Source organism: Planococcus citri, chromosome 2 (genome assembly GCF_950023065.1).
Source record: "Planococcus citri chromosome 2, ihPlaCitr1.1, whole genome shotgun sequence".
In the NCBI taxonomy this organism is placed as follows: Eukaryota; Metazoa; Arthropoda; class Insecta; order Hemiptera; family Pseudococcidae; genus Planococcus; species Planococcus citri.
In genome coordinates this window covers 44227137-44253552 of record NC_088678.1, presented here as the reverse complement: position 1 = coordinate 44253552, position 26416 = coordinate 44227137, and the positions used below count along the sequence as shown (strand labels likewise).

The window sequence follows — 26416 nt, the reverse complement described above, 5'->3', positions numbered from 1 at the left end:
CAATCAGTGGAATTCATCAACTTCATCAGAAATGTTCAACCGTTTCTGATGAAATCAAGAAAACTGAACAATCCACGGGAGACTGATCAGATCTAATCACATAGGATCTCGCCTGATTAAGATTAGATCTTTTCAGGTTTGTCAAGATCTATTCAGATCTGATCAGATCCAATCAAGTCTCTTTCTTAGATCTTATTAGGTCTAAACTGTGAAAAGAGCTAATCTGATCCGGTCAGATCTGATCCAATCATTTTGCCCAGGATATTGACAAATCAATGAAAATTTGCCAAATCAATTGGCAACATTAGATATGTATGTATTATAAATTGAAATGGCGATTTTTAACACCCCACCACCATCAGTTCACTAAGTAAAAATTATCAAGTAGAACAGAAATTTTTAGTAGGTAGGTACTCGTAATTTCACTAATGAAATCAGGAATATTGATCCATTGACCGATCAACAAAATTAATTACCAACTTCACCTGAAATTCTGACAAACCCCAGATTAAATCAATGAATCATAAACTGAATCATCAATTTCACTCTGACTATAGTTACATACTTTGCAGAAAAAATTTTAAAATAAAGATAACATCAATTTTACATAAAATTTACAATAAAACTAAACAAACCCGCATGAACTCTTTCCGCCGGATAAATAATATAATAACCATAATAATCACGCAATTCCTCTCATAATAACAACGTATAAACTTCATTAAATATTGTAATAACTTACGCCGTAAAAAAAAATTGCCAAAAATTCTCGACTAACAAATTATTACAATGTATCGTTAAATGGCGGAATTCCTGCGTATAAAATTTTAATGGTCTGTTCAATTCCTTAAAAATGCCTGGTTATAAATTTATATAGACAAATGCAAACAAGCAATAGCTTTAGGCAAACAGCAATACTTTTAAGTGCTCCCGTTCGAAACTAGCGATAAATTAAATATGCAAATGTGAAACGAAAATCGTCCACATTACCGAAAAAAATTTATTTATACAATTTAACTCGATTACTTTACGAAATTTCGGATCTTTTACTTTCAAAATAATAGCATAGGTATGCCTATTACATCACTTTTCTGACTAGTTAGCAACAGAACAATTACTTAGAAATCCATATCTCATTACTTTATCCATACACAATAGACATGGTAACTTATTCTTTCAAATCCATGTCAATATAATAACACGTAAGTCCTATAGTAGGTACATACCTATACGAAAGAAAAAAATCATTTTCAGAAAATAATATTAATACAACTCGTAAAACTTTCATATGAAAATGTCGCTAATGTTAGCAGGCAGAACAGGACAATATTCATTCAACGAAAAAAATACATACCATAAATGCGAATATGCTTATACGTATTCGTATACTCGTATCTAGGTATAAAGATGAAATTTCCAATAGTTAACGTATGTCAAAAACAAATGTCTTTTCTTTTCTTTTTTTCTATTTATAGGCATAAGAAAACGTATTTTTTTATTAGATTTTTATTTTCAAGGCTTTGATAATCCGTGTTTCGTATATATTTTTTTACCTGAAACGCTGTCGTGTTTGTGGCGACAAATTTGTATTTTTTTCCCCCTAAACCAACGAGAACATCGCTAGTGTATTTTTATATAAACGAGTTTTTTCTCCACTATCACATGCAACACGTGTAAAAAGGCAGCATATTGATATTGATCAGAAATTATATGGAATTCGAACAGACGACAAACATACCTTAAAGATTCAAAGTACACCTGTCGTTCTTTTCAAATATACCAGAAAACTTGACTTTTTACTTTATTAAATTTTTTCAAAGATACGGAAAACTTGTAAGGTTCGTACCTATTTATTTTTATATTTCTAGTGTCTCAACTTTACGTTTACATAAGCTTCATGTTGATCAGTAATTCAATGCTTTGAATAGTTTCTGTTCGGTATTTGGTCACAACTTTCAGAAAATATTGGCGACGAAATCAATGGAATATTTGGGACTTGGAGACCGCGCATCTCAGTAAATCGACACATCACACTATATTTTCAAAGTTCCAACTTTTTTTTTCAAAATTGAAATTTACTCAAATTTCTCAAAAAAATCAATTTTTGGAAAAAAAATTCCAAGGGAAATAACCCAACATTGAGTAGGTAAGTTTATTATTATTCTTCTTTCGAGCGCATGGGGATTGGGGATGTACCTCTACCTACAGACATAGAGTGAACTCACAAAAATTTGCTAGCTATCCCATTGAAAAAATTAGGGTCCCACAAGGTTCTGAATATTTTCCAAGACAGCTTAAAAATCACACACTAGTCCTCGTATTCTATCCACCATAACGTTCAAATGTATTTTCAAGGTCCAAAATTGTTCTTCTTCTAATAAAACTTGAAAAGTATTGATGGGCATAGATAGATATTCTTTTACTTATCATGGCAATTAAGATGACAACATGACACAAATTCTGATTAACAAATTTCTGCCCCTTCAATCTAAAGGTAAGTCAAACATACTCTTCGCATCGACGCAATAAGTGTTGCATAACTATTGAATAAAGAGTTTTCTTCTCCCTTGAAACACCCCGCATAGACTCGACTCATTCCTCGTCGAGTCGTTTTTCATATTGAAAAGTCACAAGAGAGACCGAGCTAACAATACGAGCCTGGTTTTTGTATTTTGCCGGACTAACAATGAATTCAACCAGAGAAACGTAACCACTTCAATATTTTCGCAACAAAATTTGAACAGGTATCAAGAATAAATAAAAAAGGCGTTCTGAATAAAAAAAGACATTGCGAAAAGGAAGATGAAAATATGAAAATTTCACAAGAATAATCTTATACGAGGAATTCTCGAAATGAACATGTTTTAATAAAATTAAAAACTTTCTCCTTTTTTCATTTCTCATTAAGGCAAAAAATTACCGGCTGCATTCTCAGTGACGCGTTCACGAAAAAGCACAGGTAGGTACTCATTTCATTAGAATACAATAAGAAGAAGCTTAAAATTTTAAACATTTTATACGCTACTTTAAATATCAACGTGGATGCTAAACTTTGAAAGATGTTTCAATTTGGGTTTTTCTTTTCTTTCCTTCTTGTGTTTCTTTTTTTTTTTCTTCATCGTAGGTATTCCTAAACGAAGGTCTAATTAATGCATTTTGAAACTTTACATTAAAATACCTTTGAAAAGTTGAAGAGTTACAATAATATTTCAAAGAGGAAAAAACTTGGCAAATTTAATGCTCGAAATTTGTATTTTTGACTCGAACAATTGTTTACCATCTTTTTGTCGAATGAAACGACATCGTCATGTTTCAGAATCAATAAACGTGTCAAAATTTTTGCTCTAAATTAATGTTTTCTAAACAATTTAACTGGATATAACGTTACCTACCTATTAAATTTTCAAAGGAGCAACTTGTAAAAAATTTCATTTATTTCGAGAAATTATGCAAATTGAAGAGTTCAAGAGAATTACTCAAGGTTATAGTTAAATTTTTGAAAGATCAAAAACCTCTGAATGAAAAGCACATACCTAAAATATAATCGCACGTTTATGAAAGAAACATGCATTCTAACATCAATGATTAATATTTCAATTCGATTTTAGCCCAAAAACAAAACTGAAATGAACTGGAAAAAAAATGCTCGCTTCTTCAAACACGGCTATTTCACCAATACCCAATATTATTGTTGTTAAACAAGCAACTATCGCATCTTTACTACTTCAAACGAAGGCAGCATGGTGTTAGAAGGCGATAATTCAATTTGAACGAACGTTGTATGCCTTCTGTATAGGAGAAGCTTAGGCCAAAATCACAAATACACACGTGTACGCAGGAATGTTTTTCCGTTTGTTATCTGAAAAACGGATAAGTATGGATTCCATGTGCTTCTATTAAGTTTCTTTTTGACCAATGAAAAATAAATATTTGAAAAATGCGATAAGGATAAAAGAAGACACAAAGGTAGGTAAGGTACCAATACCCACATAGAAAAGGTGAAGCTATAGTACGAGAACGTTGCGATTAAGTTTATTTGTTGAGTTCAGTCTGTATTAGCAGATAAGAGAAAAAAAGACGCCGGTTGTTCATTTAGCTGGTGCGCCTTTACGAGAAAGACCAACGAAAAATCGAAAAACCAACGCATGTACCGAGAAAAATGAGATAAATGACGTAAAAAGGTACCACTATCATATGTTGAATGCATCAAAAATACACCTCAACACATTCCTAATTCCGATTACCTACGCTGACGAAAATCAACCCTCGAGTTGTGCTTTTTTTTGCTCACTAAATCATTAGCGCGATACTACTGTTCGCTAATCAAACTAATTAAATACACCTACGAAAGAAGAAATCACGATGGCAGATGGCATACCAAACAATGTTTTGCTGTCGTCGTACAACCAGCGAACAACGAACTACACATTCTCCACGAAATTCATTCCGAAATAAATGAAAATTTCAAACGCCTAAATAATTACTGCAGCGTAAACTTTTCCAAAAATTTAACCTTCTGGCATTTCGATGAAGATTTTCAACAGGCAGGCGAAGTACAATTCCGTCGTTGTATAGAAAATGGTTTCCAAATTACAAAAAAAAAAAAAAAAAAAAAAAAAAAACATTCTTCACTCAGAAGTCTGAGAACCGAGAAGATCGATTTCAATGTTAAATTCAAATAGGTAGGTATAAGGTGTCTCACCAAACTCTGGATACATTTCAGTAGTAGATACCTGAGTAAGTTATACCATACTTACCAAGTATTCCTTTCATGATTCACCCGAAAATACATCAACCGCAACTACACACATGCACATTCGTTCACCAATTTTTGATTAGGAGAAGAACAAAAAAGGTTCTTTTCAATATAATCCAACTTCAAAATTGAACGAGTTACGATTGATTGAAATTTTCAAAATGGAGCTGGTTTAAAAACTTGATAAACAACTAACTATACATTAAAATTTGAATTAAAACAGAACAACTAATTACATACGAGAATAGTAGGTACACGTAAGTACGTGAAAATATTAAAAAACCGAGTATGTAACGTTCCTCTAAAATTCTCTAGCGGCAGCTTCGCAAAATAAATGTACCTAGCTTTTTTTTCTGTAAACGACTAGTTAATGATTCATTTGGTAGCCAACACATCTATTACGTTCAGAGCAACCATTAGAAGTCACGTCTCACATCGTTTTTTTCACTCCAATTTACTATTCCTTGGCCAATTCTGGTTTCAAAAATCTATACCAACGTGTAAAGATTACTCCTCAGCCAAATACACCAAGAAATAGCTCACGTGCGTCAAAATAAAATCATCCCTCAGCACAGATAATTTTCCCATTCTAAAACTACTACTCCTACAAGAACTCATTAAATAGATGCTTCTTGAACGCGAACGCCTCAGCAATATCTCGTTAATAGGAACCACTGTAGCTGTATTCAAATCCAACTACGAGTACGAAAATTACATTTTTTTCACGCGTTTAAATTAATAAATTTTTGCGTCGTTGGAGAAAAAAATTAAAAAATTTACGTTCCGGAAAATGTAGACAACACGCGAATTAGTATCACATTAGGGTTACATTATTTGTGTTAATTAAAAACTCGTTAAATATTGAAATTACAAATGCGGAATTTCATTACATTTTTTTGTCGATTTAATTAAAATTCGCCACACATTGCTACTAATCGAAAGTTTAATTAAGCTTATGTTACGCTGAATTCGAAATTGTCAACGGTGCTTTTTGCATTTTACTCCGAATGCAACGATAATTTACATACCTATATATGTTATAGGTGTTCCCACCGGATAATATTAAGTATTTAACCGACGATCTACATACTACACGTGCATATTAAATCATCGATTTTTCAAGTTCGTTTCTCATATTTTAATCGACTATTACATCATGATTGGGGGAGGGGGATTTCCGAATTTGTCAATAGCCATAGCTTCTTGTTAAACGTTTCTGACTATATTCCAGCTACCTACAACATTCATTCTTTGATGGAAACTTTTTAAAACCCAAAATCCAAAAAAATGGTAGGCTACAGAGGATTATTATTGTGTACGTCCTAAATCCATTTTCACAGGTTTTCTCTCAGATGGTAAATCCAAGTTTATACGTAGGAGCTGAATTTAATTTTCACCCTATTTACAGCGTTTTTTCAAAAACTAGAAAATCCAAAAATCCGGTGGAAGCTTCGGAATGGTTCGAAACCATCACCAGTCGACTCGGAAGCTCGAAAATAGACTACAAACTAAATTTAAGCTTTATAGGTAAATTGGACAACATTTTTAAATTTTTCCTCATTTTCGCTCAAATTTGAATTTTTAAAAATTCACCAAAAATCTAAAAATGAATTTCAGCACAAAAAATTTTAACTGGTGATATATTTTGAGATTCTCTTTCGATTTCTGTCTGTTTCAAAATTTGTTTTGGGTCATTCCATGCCAAATCGGCGGATTTTTGCACGAGGGGTCTTCGATTTTTTTCAAAATCAGATCATTTGTAGAGGTCATCAAACGATGACGAATGACGCAAACCGGACATTTTTTCGATTTTTTTTGACGGAGCCGTGGCGCTTCAAAGTTTTCCAAAATGGCCGAAAATGGAAAATTTCAGTTGCAAATTGCTCCGGTTGTACGTGGTATAGAATTTTGAACTTTTTTTCAAATTGTAGTACTTTGAGAGGGTAATCGACGAGTGATGTCAAAATCAGTGTTGCCACTTTCAAAAACCTAAAAAAATCGATTTTAAAACTTATAATTTAAATATAACCACGATCTCGGCGAGTAAAAATTCTGAAAAAATTCTCAGTTTTAGTCCCTTTTATGTAGAATAACATATCAAAAAATTAGACTGGCATCTTTTTTCATTTTCGAGAAAAAAAAATTACAAGTTTTACAATTGCTGCAAAAGTACCATCCGAAACCTAAAAAATGAAAATTTTTGCATTTTTGAAATATTTTACCAATGTGTAGACGATAATGTGAAAAAAATCCCCCTCCCCCCAATTTGTCGACAAATTGACGAAAAATGCATTAATTTCACTCTTGAAATAAAAATTTATAGCACGAAAAATGTCAATTCGTTGACAAATGGGGGGAGGGGGATTTTTTTCACATTATCGTCTACACATTGGTAAAATATTTCAAAAATGCAAAAATTTTCATTTTTTAGGTTTCGGATGGTACTTTTGCAGCAATTGTAAAACTTGTAATTTGTTTTTCTCGAAAATGAAAAAAGATGCCAGTCTAATTTTTTGATATGTTATTCTACATAAAAGGGACTAAAACTGAGAATTTTTTCAGAATTTTTACTCGCCGAGATCGTGGTTATATTTAAATTATAAGTTTTAAAATCGATTTTTTTAGGTTTTTGAAAGTGGCAACACTGATTTTGACATCACTCGTCGATTACCCTCTCAAAGTACTACAATTTGAAAAAAAGTTCAAAATTCTATACCACGTACAACCGGAGCAATTTGCAACTGAAATTTTCCATTTTCGGCCATTTTGGAGAACTTTGAAGCGCCACAGCTCCGTCAAAAAAAATCGAAAAAATGTCCGGTTTGCGTCATTCGTCATCGTTTGATGACCTCTACAAATGATCTGATTTTGAAAAAATTCGAAGACCCCTCGTGCAAAAATCCGCCGATTTGGCATGGAATGACCCTGTGCCGGTTGAGATACTTTCCTTGTCAAGGATAAATTATTGGATCATGATGAGATCTTTACCTTTGGTCTGAGGTCCAGACCAAATTGGATTCAAAAAAATGTCTTGATCTGATCTAATCTGATCTGATCTATCATGTCTAAACAGAGCTTAACCGGTCTGATCGGATCTCAACAGTTCCGATATAGGATTAAATCAGATCTGATCATTTTCATCAGAGTAGACACAATTTTATTGTCCGATTGTCCGGACAAACGTCATATCTAATCACATCTGCTCCTATATCAAGATTTTATGATCTGATCAGGTCCAATATTTTTCCTCTAAAAAAGTGATAAAAAAAATGAATGGCTACTCGTCTGTTATTTCAGAACAATTTATTGTTTTCGAAGGTATTTGAATTAAAATCACCTTCATTGTCCCATTTTAAAACAAGAATAGAAAATGGAGATTTTTTTGAAGGGGGAGGGGGCAAAATGTTCCAAAAAATGTTTTAAAATTACGATTAAAATAAACATTTTTTCACTCACATTTAGAATGGTCTCAGAAAATAGTCGATTTTGATAGTTGGAATATGGGCTGGAACGAATATTTGTATATTCCCAGCGTGATGTAGTCACCTAATTGCACATTCTGAAATTTTTTCAGAAAAATTTGTACCAATAAAACATTATTATCCTATCCTCAATTATGCCACACTTGAGTCTCCAAATGTGATTTTTGTTCGAATGTGACCAGAAACGTGTTCTTCCAGAATCCAGAATAATAATTGGTCATTTCATTTATTTTTTTTTTTTCATCAATAACTTATTTAATTGTTGGACTACTTTATGAATTTAAAATCCCGCAGGATCCCAAAAATTTGATTGGCATTGACCAATTTTCTTAATTTTTTGAAATAGGCAATAATAGCTAACAAAAATTGGTGCCATATGTATTTAAAAATAGGCATTCCACCAGTTTCAAAAATGATATTTTTCAATGTTTTGGCATAAATAATGCGTAATTTTAAAAGAAAATATTTTCAAAACACGAATTTACCCAAAAATAAGCGATTTGCAAATTTTCAACCGTTCCGAAAAACCCTAATGCAGATCTTGGATTTTGACAGCGATGACTTAGGTAGGTATACAGAATCCCAAATACTACCTTCGAACGAGACCATTTTTCCCAAAACAGGTTGGAGGAGAAGGGAGAAGGTCTACAGAAAAAAACACAATTTAAAAAAATTCCTCTTTCCTCCAGAGGCAGTGAGGCACCTCTGGAGTTATCATTTTTTCTGGATGAATTTCTCAACCGAATTTGTTCAAAATCCTCAGACATTGTTTTTCGCAATTCACTTCAATGTACGTAGTGTAGTCTAGGTACTTACTTGCCCATATTTCCACTTCTGATCACGATCTTGACAATTAAACGTTCAGGCACTAAAACTTGAGCAATTAGTTACCTCACCGAGCCTATTTGAAAGTCGAGGCATGCCATCCTGTAAAAAAAAAATTATACACTTGAAAAGTTTATCTAGAATGATAATTTGATAATACTGCAGAAACGTAACGCATTAACAATTACTGAAGAAAATTTCAACGCACAACGAACACAAAAAGAATGGGGGCTTTCAAGTTTTGCCAGCTTTTGCTTATGGTTTATCTTACACGTCATTAGTAACTTTTAAACTTGGCATGTAGCAACAAATGTGTGTAAAGGAGAACTTATACTAACAAATGTTGTTTTGTCAACGTAATAAAACTTATAGCTGTACAAAAAATAATAACTGCTGTCTATTGTTACTCGAATTTTTCTTTTCACCAACTCGGATTAGGTACCTCTACCTACCATTGTTTAATACCTTTAATAAAACATTACGAATTATATCATCAACTTTTTGTAACGTGAAATTTTACCATTTTTTTGTAAAAGAAGTAAATCTTATACTACCTACTACGCCAGGGGTACCTACTTATCATGATTATTCCTCTTACTTCATTTTTCATTTAAAAATAATGCAGAATGTGATGGCCTGAGAGAAGTTTCCATGGTAGATAAAAAATACCTACTCAACTTCCAAAGAACAGATAAATTAGACACCTAATTAAAAATCAAACTTTGATCAAGGATTCGTCAATATTTCTCAAACATGTGGCAGATTAAATAAAAAGGAAACGCAATCCCTGATGAATACCCATCACTGCTCCCAAAAAAGCTGTTTCTAGGAAGGTTGGTATTGAAATTTGAAAATTTCGCAACGATCGAAGCAAAGGCGACATAAAAAAGTATAGTCGACTGTTTCTATTTTTCTTTTATGATATTTTCACTTTTATCGCTCACCATATTATCCGCAATGGTTTTATTTGATTTTTCTCTCGCTACCAGAAGGCTTACTTTCTCACATAGTTTCTCGAGTACTTCACGCTCTAGTAAATACTAAGCATACCTCGCATCCGCCGATACTTTCCAGCACCGTATATAAGATATAATTTGTGTTTGCAATTTTTTTAAATTTTCAACTTGATAAATTATACCCGTTGGATATCGTTTTATTGGAATTTTTTTCTAATATTTCAACCCGAAGCATCGAGGAGAAAAAAAAAACCTTTTAAAATGTACTACGATAATATTGCCATTTAGGATTATAATATGAAATTTGTACAATGTACATATACTAGGCGAATCCTCATCTATCACTTTTTTAAGGTTTGCTTTCCCCGTATTTTTTTTTTTTTACTATTCGTCTCAAGAGCATAGAACTCCGATATAATGTATTCTTTGTACAGGACGAGAAGCGATAACACAGCTTACTTAATTGTGTAATCCGTTTGAAACCTGTCTTAATTTATCAATCCGTTACGACGACGACCGATCAATTATAGGAAATTATTTAAAGCACTTAAAATTCGAGTTGACTTTTACAATACATTTTCGAGTATTTCATTTGCCGGATTATAAAGGATATAAACAAGTACTATACCTACTCTGTAAGTATACCAAGTATAAGTCTATATAGGTATCTATTTACATGGAGTTCTTTGAGTCGTCGAATAAACTATACTCCAGCATGCCTTTGAAGACTGTAATACGCCAAGATGAAAATATTCGATTGCTTATATCAGAAGCAACTTTGCAAAAAATTTTCTCCACAGAAAAGTGGGCTTATTTTATAAGTTTAAATTTATTACTTTAATTTTGCAACTCATGCTACCGTGGCCTAAATTTCAAACAAGCCTATTTCGCCAACCTTGGTTAGTATTTTCGCGTTCGCATATACATGTTAATTTGAAAACATGGATTTAAAACTTGTTTCACTTGGCAGCTTTTACATTTAATAATCACCGAACGTGAAAACATCCTTTTTACGACCTTATACGTAGCTCGTTAATGACGTGTACAAGTTGTTTTCTATTTCTACAAATACCTATAGACGATTGTCTCGCTCTTAAACCCGGACACTTTGCAAGATGGCGCGAAATTATATAAAAATTTAAATGCGAAACGAACGAATTTTTGCGCAATTTATTACCTACCCCTTTCGTTTAGTTCAGCTGCTTTATCCTAATCGGTATACCTACATTAGGTAACCATTGTTTTTACTACAAAATTTTCCAATTTTTAGACTTTTTTCTATTTTTTTTTTTTTAAACAAAACCAAGTTATTAACCTAAAAACCCAATTTACTCAATTTTCTCGTCTCAAAAATGAGACCTATTTCTAATTTCTAATCCGTAATTCTACAATATTTCCCACTTTTCTGAGCCATCATGATTAAAACTTTCTTTAATTACACATAAATCCACTCAAGTCAACATTATTGGAATGGGGAAATAACTAACACGAGTACTTCAAGATGGTGGATAATTCAAAAATCGACTGGAAGCTCCAAGAACAGGTCGAAACCATCATCTAATCCACTGGGGAGGTAAAATATAGGGTGAATTAACCAACTTTGGAAAAGAGCTCTTCACTCTTTTGTAGAACATTCAAAGTAAATCCCAGTTAATTGATTGAAAAGAGATATTTTTTTCAAGTGGAAAATCTTCTCGCAGGTATTCATTTTTTAAAAATTCAAAAATTCGATATTTCGACATAAAATTTGTGTGAACTTCCCCCAATTCCTTAATATTAGACCTCTTGCATTGATTCTGGCCACTCTCAGGGTAATTTGGAGCCTCCAACAAAAGTTGACTTTCTTTCAATACACTAAAAGTGCTCCTAAAATCACATTTACCCTAAATCAATTTATACAAGTTGATAAAAATAAAAAAAAAGTCAATTTCTACAGGAAATTTGTCTATTTTGACTTCAAGGTACCTACAATATTTTCTGGAGCGATCACTGATTATGTGGCCTAGTCAGCTAGAGAAAAGTAAAATTATGACGTTCGAAAGTGATTATAATCAGTTCGTAAGTAGAGGAGGGAGAGGGACTTCAGTACAGAAATCCATTTTTACATCTTCATCTCAATATTTACTTTTCAAAAATTTCCCAAAAATTTAAAACTCTTTTTCGGCAGCTGAAAATTTGATGTTAAGGTGTGAACGACATGCTCTTTTAGTGACCCAAATTTCAATGCTTCATTCATTTATCCAAGACTCGTTTCAAAAAAAAAAAAAAAAAAGCCAAGAGTTGAAGTAGTTTTCCTGACGTGGTATGCCTATCATTTGGAACTCACCACAATGAAATTTTCGATCAACAAGGCAACTTTTCTCGAGTAATTTTTCACCGAATTGAAATTAACTTTAGGACAAAGAATGGGCTTATCAAAAACAAGCTATTTGTTTAATACCCGTATTATAAAACGGTTATACGGAGACGTGAAAATATGACGGTGAAAATTTTTAATCGAATTTATGCACATTGTATTTTGAAGCAGCGTACCATAACTCGAATAAATATCATGCCATGCCACATAGAACGTGAGAGACAGAGTAAGAGAGAGAGAAAAGGTGAGTTTGAAGATTGTTGAATTTCAGCCTATGTCAAGAAGAAAGCTGCAGTTATAAAGGATGTGAACGCGGTACGGGGTAAATAAATCCGGAAGAAAAACAATAAACCGCGCAATAATCTGTCACTGTCAGTACTTTTAACCTCTGCTCTTTACCTCGCCTTTGTCTGCGTTCTATTTCGTTCAAGATTTCATTTAAACAATGAGAAAAGAGAGAGAAATCAAATGAAAATTGTATCGAGCGAGCACGTTTCAAGTTGAAGAACAAAATGCAATGATAAAGTTTAAATGATACTTAATTGTATGTGTCATCGAGAAGTTTTTTCTCTCCATGAGGCATTACAGCAACGCTACACTTACCTACGAAAAATGAAGCCATCTTTTCGCGATGATATTCTTAGCTCGGTCCCTTCTCTTTTTCACACAATGTAGACAGATTTTTTTCCCCGGCGCGGCGTGGATTTATGACTCCAGCAATTTACCTGAGTATGTGCAATAAACGATGTGATGTGGTGGTGAGAATAAAATAGCGTTGCGTATAGGTAGGTACTTCGTGAATACACGTACCTATACATATAGGTACAAGTACCTTTAGACCTACCTGCGATGGTAACGTAACATTTTTTGTATCCTTTTGAAAATCTCGATAGGACTAAGAATTGAGTTGGACGAGAATTTTATTACGTTTAGCCACGGCAACTCGTTATTTTTTTGGCGGCGCTGAGCTATGAAATAGGAACACGAAGCGTAGTAAATCGAGGGATATATTCTGCTAATTGCAAAGAGGAATTTTCTTACTCGGTTAGTTTTATCTTAGCTAGAAAGCGATTTATTGGGCAATCGGCTACGTTTATGTTAGGCTTTTCGTCATTTAGTTAAGCCTACACATTGAGCTCGGAGCTTAGATTTGGCTCTTTCGTTGAATGTATCAAAGTACATGACTATTACCAGCTCTGCCTACTTTATGGTATAAAATTCAACGTCCTTCGCGTATGCATCGAAAAGATAACGCATTATACAAACAATTAATAATTATGAAAGCGAACGCATTAAGATGTTACAACAGAAAAAAAAATACCCTTTTTCTTTCTACGTGTATTTTTCATGGAAACCCACTACCGCCTCCTGTACCCCCCCCCCCCCCCCCATCAGCTATATCGAACCAGCTGCCCGAAAGGGGTGAAAAATTTAATGAAGTTATATTCTGTAAAATAAATACCATTTAGAAAAACGCTGTCCGCATTCGTGATGCTTTTATCTCCGGCTAGTGCCATGAATAGCTTGTAATTTCATTAACTTGACGTCCTACTGCGTGTACGTGAATTTGTACCCGTTTATTATACAAATTCTGCGAATTTTTTTTCCTCCAAAAGAAAATCACGGAACGGTACTATGATCGTTATAAGTTCAGTTACGACCGAATCAGGCACGAAAGCGAAAATACGAGTATCCAGCTGCGGCAAGTGTCACTATCAAAATGGTGAAAACTATATAACGATCAATACTCAACCATGTATCCTACATAAGGTGCAAAAAATAAAAAAATAATGACGAATGAAAAAAAGGAGGAGGTGAAATATGTTGAAAAATATGATACAGAAACGAAAAATTATTCAGTATATTTGTGCATATTTCTAATATTGACAACTATAAACACGTTATTTAAAATATAATACATACCTATCTGAAAAAAAATTCTATTCGTTGGTTTTGGAAAAATGAAAAGTTAACGAGTAGGTACTTTGATGTGTATTTATTTTGATATATAAATGATAAAATGTCGTGTTCAAAGGCCAAGGTGAGAATGTAATCAAACTGAAAATTAAACGATAGGAAAATGGCTTATAACTGTCACTCTTGTTATTTTTTGTTTTGTTTTGGTACTCGACGTTTTCCTCCTTTCTATTATGTTACTCGTACTTCCCGCAAGATAGGTACATACGAATGTTTCATCTTTTATGTTACTGGCTTGTCGAAAGAGAAACAATTTTTAATCGTTCAGCAGAATACCAGCCGTAATTTAGCCACTTCAACGCTTGTATTTGACGTGAATGAAAAAGTCTACGTTGGTAAATGAGAAAAATGTCATTTAAGTAGAAAAATCTATGTTTTCAGAATGAGTTTTCGAAATAATTTTCTGGCCTTTTCTCGTGCATCAGAAAATTCCACAGAATTATAGCTTGGTTATGTACAGGATGAATGTATGTGGTTTTATGATTGGTGACATTTAAGTCTTTTAGGATAGGTAGTGTGACTTTTAACTTCTATGTATCTACTCGTACCTTAATCACTTTCTGTGTAAAATGGAATTGGATTTTTGAATTCGTAGGAATTACCTACCTCCTACCTATTCAATTTCGATAGAATTTTGGATGAATTCTTATAATTAGTGCATTATTTACTTTTATAATTCATCAATATTTCCAACACCAATGAACATTTAAAATTACTTAAATGTATGCACTCTCTTTCACCACCCTAACCCTTGAAATTGAAAAAAAATCGGAGTTACCGGATTTTTATGCTCTAAAAATTTTAAAATACGTTTTCAAGGGTGTCAGAAATATTCACAAATGCTCTTTTACAGAACTGAAAATACAGCCTTTCATCAACTCATCCTGAGTGCAAACATGCTTGTTTGCCTACCCTGGGATTTGAAGGGGATGAATTTTGTTCACATGAAAAAAATTTGTTTTCGATTTTGCGTGACAATTTTTACGTCGCGTCATTCAAAAACCATGATGGATAGAAAGTTGTGCTTTTCGGCGTTTAATTACTCATTTTGTCTAGAATTTTTCCATGTAGTTACTGGAGCCTCCAGTAGATTTTTTAAACCTGAAATTTCCCCAAAATGTCATCAAACGGAGATGGAAAGCCGAAATTCATTTTGAAAACTAATTTAAATACGCTACGAAGTCGACTGCAGGTGAATTTCAAGTCGGTTTGGAGCCCCACCGAATTCTTCAAAGGTTGTATGACGTTTTTTGGAAAATTGAAATTTCTAAAAAGTAGCTGGAAGCTTCAAAACCACCTTAAACCACCATGCAGTCGACTTCATATCGTGTTGAAATTAGTTTGCGAGGTTAATTTCAGCTTGCTAACTCCATTTGATGAAATATTGTGGGAATTTCAAGTTTCAATAATCTGGCGGAGACTCCAGTAATTTTCAAAAAGTCGCTGGAGGCTCGAAAATGACTTGAACCCACCTGAAGTAGTCTTCAGAGGGTAATAAAATTGGAGTGCAGAGTAAATTTCGGCTTTCCATCTCCGTTTGATGAAATGTTGTGGAAATTTCGAGTTACAAAAATCTGCTGGAGGCTCCAGAACTGCTCAAAATGGTTTCAAACAGTTTCCAATCGATTTGGCAGGTCGAAAATAGGGTATATCCCAAATTTCAGCTTTCTTGGTCAATTTGGTAACATTTTGATGTTTTCCCTCATTTTTGGCCTAAATCGAAAAAGGCACTTTAGTATCTACTTGAAATGTTGGCAGGTGATAAATTTTTGCCTGATCTTTCGATCTACCTTTGTATGGTTTAAAAAATTTCCTGCAAATCCAATGTTGAAACGCATAATCTGTGATTTCAGCTGACCTGACGATCAAAAGTTTGTGCTTTTGACGTATTATTGTTATTAATGTTTATTCAACTTTTTAGCTAAATTTCAATTTTTTCTGAAAAAATATGTTTTCACTTGACCAAAATTATTCTTCAAACTCTATACCTACTTGCGTTGAAATTAGCTGATTTCTCTTCCGTGAAGTGAAATCAACTAGTTTCAGGTAAACGGTGATGAATTTTGGTAAAGATCATCTGACGATGATATTGAAAAAAAAAAAAACATCGCTCTTGATTTGTGCAATCTAATTTGTTTCCGCTAAGATTCATTTTTGAAAAAGACAAAAAAACGTCCGTTCCGGATTTCAATCTCAAAAACTTCCAAAATTTGAAATCTAAATTTGTTCTTTTTAACGTGATCAGAATCCAAATACATACAATCCAGATACCAAAAATCCGTGCAAAAACAATCTTATTTTATTTTACTTTACCTATAGCTTGATGGGATAAAATTTTAATTTTTTTCGCCTCATTTAAAATTGACAGGAACCTCCTAAACCAGTTTAGATGGATTCTATCGAAACCACGAATTATGAGAAAGATGGGAAAAGTGCGACAATTCAGCTGTTAAAATCTGGGCAAAGGTGAAAAGGCATGGAAAAATTGAAACTGTTTTTCACAATGAAATAGTGAATGTCACTCAGCAAGTTGCGAGTCATTTTTACAAAAATTTTATCGATAATTTTCTTGGAAATAATTTCAATTTTATTTAGTCTTTCAAACACAAACTGTAAATGATTTTGTCATATTAATCCACAACTGAGAACTCTTACATCAATTCCAACATTTTTTAAATAGCTAGGTATGGTACCTATTTCTCAATATCATACGACTCACATACTCGTAATAGACTAAAAAAATCAATGTATTTACCTACCCAGTATGTTAAATTCCAATCAACGTAGGCACTCTTAATCATTGTATTGTACACTATTTGCATAATCGTGATTAACTAATATTGGCAAAACACTTGAAAAATGCTTCAATTTTCATGTTTTTGGGAAAACTTTCGCATTATAGCACCTATGGTATTTTCTGAAAACTTGTATATCTACTTGTGAAGGCAAAAGAAAATATACGAAGCATGCTTACGCATACATAATAATAATTTATAACAATAACTTGACATATTTCGAATATTATGTACGAGCATACACTTGATAAACGTTGAATTTTTTCTCAATTTTAAGACGTGTTGATTTTAATCAAGTAACAACACTTCTACTCATCCGATGTTTCTCAGTTCACACGGTAAAGCACTTACTACAAAGGTATACCTAATACACATTAGATCTATCTTACAACATTAATTTACAAAGAAATATAGGCTATAGCAACTCGAGAAGCTGGTAAAATTCGTTTTCCACTCACTTAGCATTACACAAAGAATAATTCAAAGGAGCTCTTTCGCTCATCAGCAGTTTTGAAATGAGTCATGAATTTAACTTGTATCAACCATATGTATCCAATTGACATTTTCTTTTTTCCTTATGTCTCCCGGGAGATTTTTAGAAAGAAAAGCTCGTATCTAGTTTCAGCTCACTTTTAGTACGTTGAAAATGGAAACGTCGACTTATCTCAGCTGCATCGTAATGATCATTATTTCAGAACGTAATAGAACTGCGAACCAATCTCGAGGAATTCTATCATTTCGCCAATGAATTTAATTAATACCTACGTCGGTCATTGCGTAGGTACACATACCTATGAAATATAATATCTGTATTATTTATCCTCTAAAACCTAATAAATGAGGAATTTTTAAATCTATATAGGTGGACAGATAAGTAACATATAGGAAGGTATAGTCCTGCAAGAAACTTTTTACACAGTACATATCACAAATACCAATGTCAGGACTCAATTCGCAGATTACTACATATACTCGTAATGTAGGTGAAAAAATTCTTTCATTTTGTTACGCGACCCTGGCTATCTCGAATTCTTCTACAACCTAAATAACTTTTTTCATTATCAACACCTTTTGTAGGTCTACACAGTCCCTTTTCCCTAGACACTCTCTCTTAATCAAATTGCGCTCGAATAAAATATAATTTATAGACGTCCGACAGTATAAAATCCTACCTGGAAAAAAAAATGAAGACCTTAAAAAAAATAGTTCTACATTGAATTTTTATACCAGCCTAAAGTGTAATAAATAACAATAAATTAACCCTTATTAGTTTCAACCCAAGTATATTAACCAACGTTAAAACCTCGACCTAGCAAAAAAATTTTAAAGAAAGTTACTTATTTTCAACCTTTTTACAATGATTTATACAAAGTTCTTTTCCCATTAACATTATACACCATGAAAAGTAAACACAGGGCTGGGTAGAACTACACAAATATATTTTGTTTATCCATCACTGGGACGAGTTTAAAAAAACGTTTTTATTTTAGTGGGTTTATTCCGAAATCTTATTATAATTTGTCGAGTGGAAATACATAAAATGAATGCTGTTCATTTATTTTTAATTGTGAAGATGTTGTAGGCAAGTATTACTCGCAATCTCGCATACATACCTACTAAAAAAATGACAATTCACTAGAAGAAATTAATCCCACTCGTGAAATAGAAGTCATCTTTTTTTACATGATGAAAAAATATTTTGTTTACAGTAAGCATTAAAAAAAATTAAGCTTTAAACAACTAAACAAAGCTACAATATTTTTCAAGATCACTCACAAATTCAAAAAATATGTATCCAATGTATCCATGAAAAATAGTACCATATGTATGTAGATATTGCAAGCAAAATTATTAATGCTCAGTTCATCATTATAAAGTAGGCAATTCGAATGAAAACGGGCTGTGTAACGAAACCGACAGGATCAAAAATGCCCATTTAATAACCGAATATATGTACATACTTAATATGTAAAATTATTAATCAATTTTTAGGGCAATAAGTAAATACATGGACTTTGATAGGTACCTATAAGTATTCACTCATCAGCATAATATAAGCTACCCAACTTGACCATTTATAAATAAACACGCTACAGTCCTTTTCTACGCATTATGATACGCTTTATCATTCTTATATAAACATATCTGAAAAACCCGTCCACTTGCACTGCTTACATGTTCAACCCGAATGAAAAGGCTTATTATACATACGAATTGCCAATTTTGTACAAATATCATTAAAAATTTATAACGTTCAAACATCAAACCTCGTTCTTTTGTACGACGACGTACACTTAAATTTCATCAAAATCTAATTTATTGTGTTATTAAGTTCGAATGAACGGCTGATTATGTAAATGAATATCGATCAATAGGTATAAGTGTCGTCGTAGTAGAGTAGGTTTTATGCTTCTCATAATACGGTAAATTTTTTACCTAAAATTCGGTATTTTGAAATATTTTCATTTTTTATTCGAATCACGAAGAAATAATTTTACGAAATAATCAAATGTTTAAAATGTTCAACAACTAAAGCAAAAAGAAAGAAAAAATTAAAAGCATCGTCATAAAAAAATATACAAGTTAAGGAGCTTTATTTTCACTAGCTCGGTAAGTTTTTCAACAAAACTTCTTTCCGGTATTTCCAGAATTTCCTATTTTAGTTTTTGAATATTGAATCGAACTCGAGTAGAAATCAAGTTAAAGGTAAAGGTACGTCTACGTAGGTACCGGAAGTCGATTAAATACGCATTTGTACACGGTACATAAATCATTAAATTAGCATCGATGTGAAATTCGCCGAAACGGTCGCCTAACATATGCATATTTTCGCGCTCGTCATGAGGAAACAATCCTAAATTGTTCTCGTTTCAAATAGGAAATTCGTTCAAACTTGAAACAACTTTTTTCATCAACTTCAACAACTATAAACATCATGTTAAATTGTTGAAATATGCTGAAGCTAGTTTAAATTCGTTATAGTTTTATATGCAGAAACCATACTCGTTCATTCTTCGTTTAATTAAAAGTTTTCTTCTTTCTTTTTTTTACTTCTGCTCCCAATCCTATCCACTATCCAGTACCATAGTACTTCTGTATTAATTAAAACCACCGCCGCAGATTAGGTATACGATGCTCATAATCGCGAATCATGCTGCTACACGCTATAAACATAACCATTTGAAATTTCCAAGAAAGTTATTATTCAACGGTGAATGGTGTTCGCCATAAATTTGACAAGAATTATCCATTATCTTGACAACATATCTATTTCCCTCTCATGTTTTCTGAATTTACATGCATGCTGAAATTCGCCACGCCGAGACTATCAAACTAAGAGGGGTTATTTTTTAAATATATAACCATTTCGCCATGTAATTCGAGGTCTAATGCTGCTAACCGAACAAATTAACAACAGAATCTTGCGTATCAACGACTACCTACTACACTTAAATTGCCCGGATACGTAATTACCACGATGTAAAAATTTATCACCTTGGTTATATCTGTTTATTTTTAAGCAGAATCTCGCCACTTGTACAGTGTGTTCCGCAAAAGGCGTCGAATAATTTGCCTAGTCGTACAGCAGCCCAAACAGCACAAGTGTAAATTAGTCTGCTGATCGCATAAATTGAAGGAGTAAACCCAATCAGCACAAAAAATTTTTGAATCGGATGCGGGGAAATCGACGGAGGATCATAAAATATACACCACCATTAGTCAAAATTTCGGAGACTGAAACTTATTTTCTCAATTTTTGACGAATTTTTGAAAATTTAAAATTGATCAAAATTTTACGAAATTGACCTAGAAGGCTGAAATTTGGGAATCCAAACCGTCGCCGATCAACTCGGAAGGTCTAACATAAGGTACAAACCGAATTCAAACTTTTTAGATCAATTTGATGAAATTTTGATTTTTCACCTTTTTGAATTTTCAAAAATTCGCTAAAATTAAAAAATGAATTTCAGAACCTGAAATTTTGAATGGTGGTGTATTTTAGAGTGCTCTATCGATTCCCCATAGTCTGATTAAAAATTTTTTGTGTTGGTTGGAAAAGTGCTTCTCAATTTTACTCCTTCAAATTCTACGATCGGCAAACAAGTAAAACACGTGTCTGTGTCTATCTTTACATGAATGAAGAATTTGTTTCTAAATTGAAATTATAACTACTTTTCTGACTAATTACGTTAACTATTGAAAATATGGCCTAATCGCATTGGGTGCTTGGGTGTTGTAGCCTTACTTATACATATGAGTACCATACAGCTGAAGTTGATCGATTTTTATACATTCGCACTAGTTTCACGATAGTCTGGGTAATTTTATATAACATCTTGTCTTCTTCAATTTGGTTTCTCTCGTATAGCTGTAGGATACGTTTGATATTTGTAATTTCATTCAAAGATGTGCTGCACGTTAGTCGTCTGTATGGAATTGAATACCCGACGGGGTGTTTAACTGTGTACCGAGAAAAACAGCCATCATGTCGAGAATGAGTCTGACAAAGAGAGGTAAAGGAGGAAATAATTCGTCGTGTTGCAAACTTGAAACTCATATAGATACGTACTCGATCCTACCATACACTCGTAAGTTAGTTTGGCTCGTACACGAGCGAGCGAATCATTTTTTAACGAAATTACCACCAGAGAAATTATCGCGTGTTTATTCGAAACGTCATGTCACAAAATATAGGTTACGTATTATATACGTACATTTTTTAAATAATTTTTTTCCATCTTTTTTAATTTACATTTTTCTCGCATTAATATTCCGAATCACAACAACTATAACGTAACATAAACATATCTGTAAACTGTACGTCTAATTACCCGTAAAGAAGAACTAACAACGTACAATGCTTTTTATAAACACCAGCCCTAATGTGTGAATAAAAGGAGAGCTTTATATTATGATAAAAGTTGTTGAGAGAAAAAAAAAGAAGGAAGATAGGCGCTAAGGCGTTTACGAGCGCTTAACTTACAAGACTGTTCCCACGGATAAGAACTAAAGCGAAAACGGTCTACACTAAGCTAACAAAACTGGAAGAAGATTAATGCGAGGAAAACGGTTTTGCAAAATAGCAAACACCTCAAATTTAATCATAAAGATGGAGGACCGTTGTTAGCACTTTTTTTCCAGCTTAACACACCGCATGCATGACGAAAAAAAATCACCTTACCGTGATATTAATAGTGTTTTAGTATACTAACATTAATTAAAATAAGACCTAGGTAACTCAGTCTTGAAAAAGACTTCTGCATGTTTACTTTTTTGCATCCAGTGAGTTACACTGCCTACGTATCGTACTACGAGTACGTGTAGTAACCATATACATAATACAACGTCGTTAAAGGAGACGAAGGAGAGCATTTATACAACGTCGGACGTCCACTTATTATGCATTTTTTTTTGCCTCCAGTCTTCTGAAAGATTACCTACCCCCGCATATTTTGGTCAAATCGGGATGCTCATAGAACAAGTCTGGAAGGGTTGGAAGGGTCAGATCAAAAAAACTACATATATTCGGACTCGACGTCCCCAAAAACCTAACAAACGATATGTGACGTCTCATGGCATCATCATTTATCAGTTAATTTGGGCACTACTTATAAAATTCCTCCCCACCTCTTTTCAAACTTTCAACATGGGAAATTAATCATTCCTATTCTTTCGTTCAATTCGATACTTTAACCTAAGCCAAATGAGGGTTGGTGCATACAACGTTTGAATAAAGTCAGTTTCGCATCATTTATTGAAATTTGGAGAAATTTCTTACGATTTTTTTTGTTTGCAATAAATTCTCTCCGCTTCTTCCCTCATATTCATCTGAAAAGGTAAGAAGAAGTTTTCAAAAATGACTTTCTTCCAAACGCTGTACCTCCCCTTTACAAGCTTCCACAAAAAATTTGTTATTACACTAAAAAGTACATATTTTTGATGTTCTACAATTTCTATTTGAGCACTTTTTGAAAATGGACCCTTCCAACTTTCGAAAAAACTAACAAGAAAAACGCTCACTACTCTATCATGTATCTTCACACAAAAGTTCTCGCCAAAGTATAAAAATACGGCGAACTGGTTATGCAAATTTATTAACACGTTGACTGGTCGTGCAGCTAATTTGCGTTTGAAAGGTAGAAAATGGTTGTGAAACTATTAGATCGAGCTATGAGGCAATTCATGACGAAATTTCTCGATTTTTATTAATTAGATTTTCTGGGTCGCAGAATTCACGCGGGCAACTCCAAAAAATCGAGATCACTAAACGGTGAATCACGAAAAAAAAGTCAATTATTTGACCAAATTTAGTGGAAACGTTCATTTTGAGTTGAAAGTCGGTCAGAATAAAGATGTTCCCCTGTAGAAGAGATATGGGTACTTGAAGAAAAAATTGTGCTTGTTTTGCTGTAGGACCCAATTTAACTTTTTTTTAAATAATCAATAGTTCAGTCCCAAAGATAGTATTGAACATTCAGAGTCGACCTGGACCTGGGCCATTGCCATCAAAATCCAAGACCAATATTTTTAAGGGTTTACTGCGCGATTGAAAATCGGGAAATCGCTCATTTTTGGGTCAATTCGTGATTGGAAAATATTTTCTTCTCAAATATTACGCATGAATTATACCAAAACATTGCACTACATATATCATTTCTGAAACTGTGTGGGGGGGGGTATTGGGTATTTTGAAAATTTCCAGATGACTATTGCCAATTTCAAAAATTGAGGAAAATAGCGAAAAAATTATAAAACTTTTCATGTTTTAATAGATATTTAGCTAATTTATGCGTAAAAATTTTGCAGTTTTTTTTTTTGAACTTTTGTATGTACCTTGTGCGTTGGTTTGAGACTTGAGAAGAGAAATTGAATATCAACCCGAACAGATCAAATTTACATCGCATCTTCTTCAGGCAATTTCACAAATCACGAAAACTTTTTCTGAGACTTTTGAAATTTGAAAAAAAAAAGTCTGAAAAGCTACGTTAGGTACTCTAACATTAGGTACCTTTGACACGTATTGATGGCAGAAGAAAATATCTACTCTCTACTCGACTTACGATTTTGTAATATCAACCACGTGTTTTTACGATCATAGTTTATGGTTTCAAGTTGTAAAATTCACGTTTATTTTTTACTCTAAGTCTAAAGTACTTAATATTTTAATACTCATCGACAAAACAATGGAAAATAAAATGAAGATGTAATTACCCGATTTTCAAGTGTGTAACATCCCCTTGCGCCTTTTCTTCTCGTTATCAGTTCAATAAAAGTATATCGATATGAAATTCATACTTCATATTTTCAGTAGCCTTGTTCTTACACAACTTACGATATTTTGCTTACTTTCATATCAACGATTTTCCTGGTAGGACTATTTACTCGCGTAGGAAGGCGATGGCTCTTGTAGAGCGCATAATACATATAAAGAGTCTTTTTGAGAAACAATAAGAAATATGTAGATGACAATGTGATACATATTTGATAATGAAATGAACAGATCATAAAAATAGGTATATGTACCTTATCACAACTCTTTAAATGAAATAGATTCAAAACAACTTAAAATTTGAAAATATGTACAAGTATGTATGTACATCTCGAAAAGAAAATGCTCAAAATTGGAGTAGGTAATATCATTCATAACAGCCAGATAGCACATTTCATCTTAAAACCGCTGAAATAACTTGCCTCGTGCCTCGTGTTTGCAAAAATTCAACTCTATGCAATTTCTTTTTTCTACCACAAAAAAAAGAGAAAATTTGTTTTAATTTTTGTGGCATAAAATAATTACGAGTACTTTGCGAATTAAAATTCACGAAATTTTTTTTCTATAAGAACACTTTTTAAAATATTACAGGGTTAAAAGTAAAAATACCAATAGGTATAATTTTAATTAAATTTGCAGACACTTGAATTTTAACCTTCATGAAATTTTTTCCGCCCTTCAGCTCAATGAATTAAACATTAAAGTTGACGGCATGACGCGACGTAGGCTACGTTAAGAGAAGGCCAATGACGTTGAAATGCAAAGGAAGCGGTCATTTCTGAAATACCTACATAAATATTGGATAGAAAAATTCAAATGAAAAAACGTTCATTTTAAAATGTACCAAACAATTTGGCTCAAGGAATCCTTTGAAAAACAAAAAAAACGTATGCTCTCCTGTTGCATACAAATCAATACGAGCCTTCATTTTGGAAATTTTTTGCTTATATGCCACTGATTGACGCTAAATTTGAAAAGTTTTCAAGCTCCACGATTATACAAATACCTTCAGTAAAGGTATCGAATGGAATACATAAAAAGTTAATTTATTTTTCGTGTAAGTATACCCTTTTTTTTAATAATGCTTTCGATGAAAAATCAATTCGACCTTGAAAAAATTGAAAAAAAAATAACGAATAACGAACCTACTTTTCGTAAACAGTTTTTATTCGTATCTACCAGACGTGTAGTAGAATCTGCAGGGTGTGTAGTAAAAGCACGTGTGGACGTTGTCGTTCAATCTCAGGATTTGAAAATTCTTGGATCTTCTCAATCACAATAAAAACATTAAGCAGCATTATCGAATACTTTTGCAAAAAAAGGGTTCAACAAATTTCTGATCTTAAATTAGAAGAGGCGTTAAATTATCATTAAGAGCAAATAAATAGGTACAAATTTCTGAAGGAAAACATGCTAATTACTATGGACGGAGTTCTGAGAAAAAGGTAAGGGAGCTAAGCTAAGAGCTCTCTTAGGGATTCCTTCGTTAAGATTTGGACCAGAGTATAGGACTATGTCAATTTTTATCTCCTTGAGACAGTTCTTTTTCTCAATCTTAATCATTGTCTTGGGATGTTAATTTTTTGGATACACGAGCAATATACACTTTTGATTTTTTAATAATCTATTCTCACTTTTATTTGCAATTTTCACCCCACCTTCATCTCGAATGAAACCTTCCCCATCTAATTCTGCCCCTCGCTGAAAAATATATGATTATATGCATTTGAGTGTTCGTCCGAAGTTATGCCTTTCCTCATTCAAAAAACCAAAAAAATAAAATATATTTTTTCTGCGCTATTTTATGGATTTTTAAAATTTGATGTAAGGAAACAAATCATTGTAGAAATATTTTTTTTTTCTAAGAAATACTGATTTTTATACTTGAAAATTTATCCGAATAGACCTTTTTCAACAATGATTAGAGCAATTTAACGAGAAAAAAATTCCAAAAGCTGATTTTTTGTTATGTACCTACAAAAAAAGTCCATGAAATATC

At 32.9% G+C, this 26416-nt stretch overlaps 1 protein-coding gene and 1 long non-coding RNA gene across 2 annotated transcripts in view; one reads left to right on the top strand and one right to left on the bottom strand.

The window, feature by feature from the left end:
* The window catches only part of LOC135835935 (5-hydroxytryptamine receptor-like), a 185029-nt gene that overhangs the window by 25709 nt on the left and 132904 nt on the right, over positions 1 to 26416 (top strand). The gene's annotated exons all lie outside the window — the stretch shown is intronic.
* LOC135835940 (uncharacterized) overlaps positions 1 to 26416 on the bottom strand; it is a 167614-nt gene that overhangs the window by 13459 nt on the left and 127739 nt on the right. Inside the window, exon 5 of the long non-coding RNA XR_010556978.1 lies at positions 9055 to 9165. This is a non-coding gene — a long non-coding RNA (uncharacterized LOC135835940). The remainder of the gene's footprint in view (positions 1 to 9054; positions 9166 to 26416) is intronic.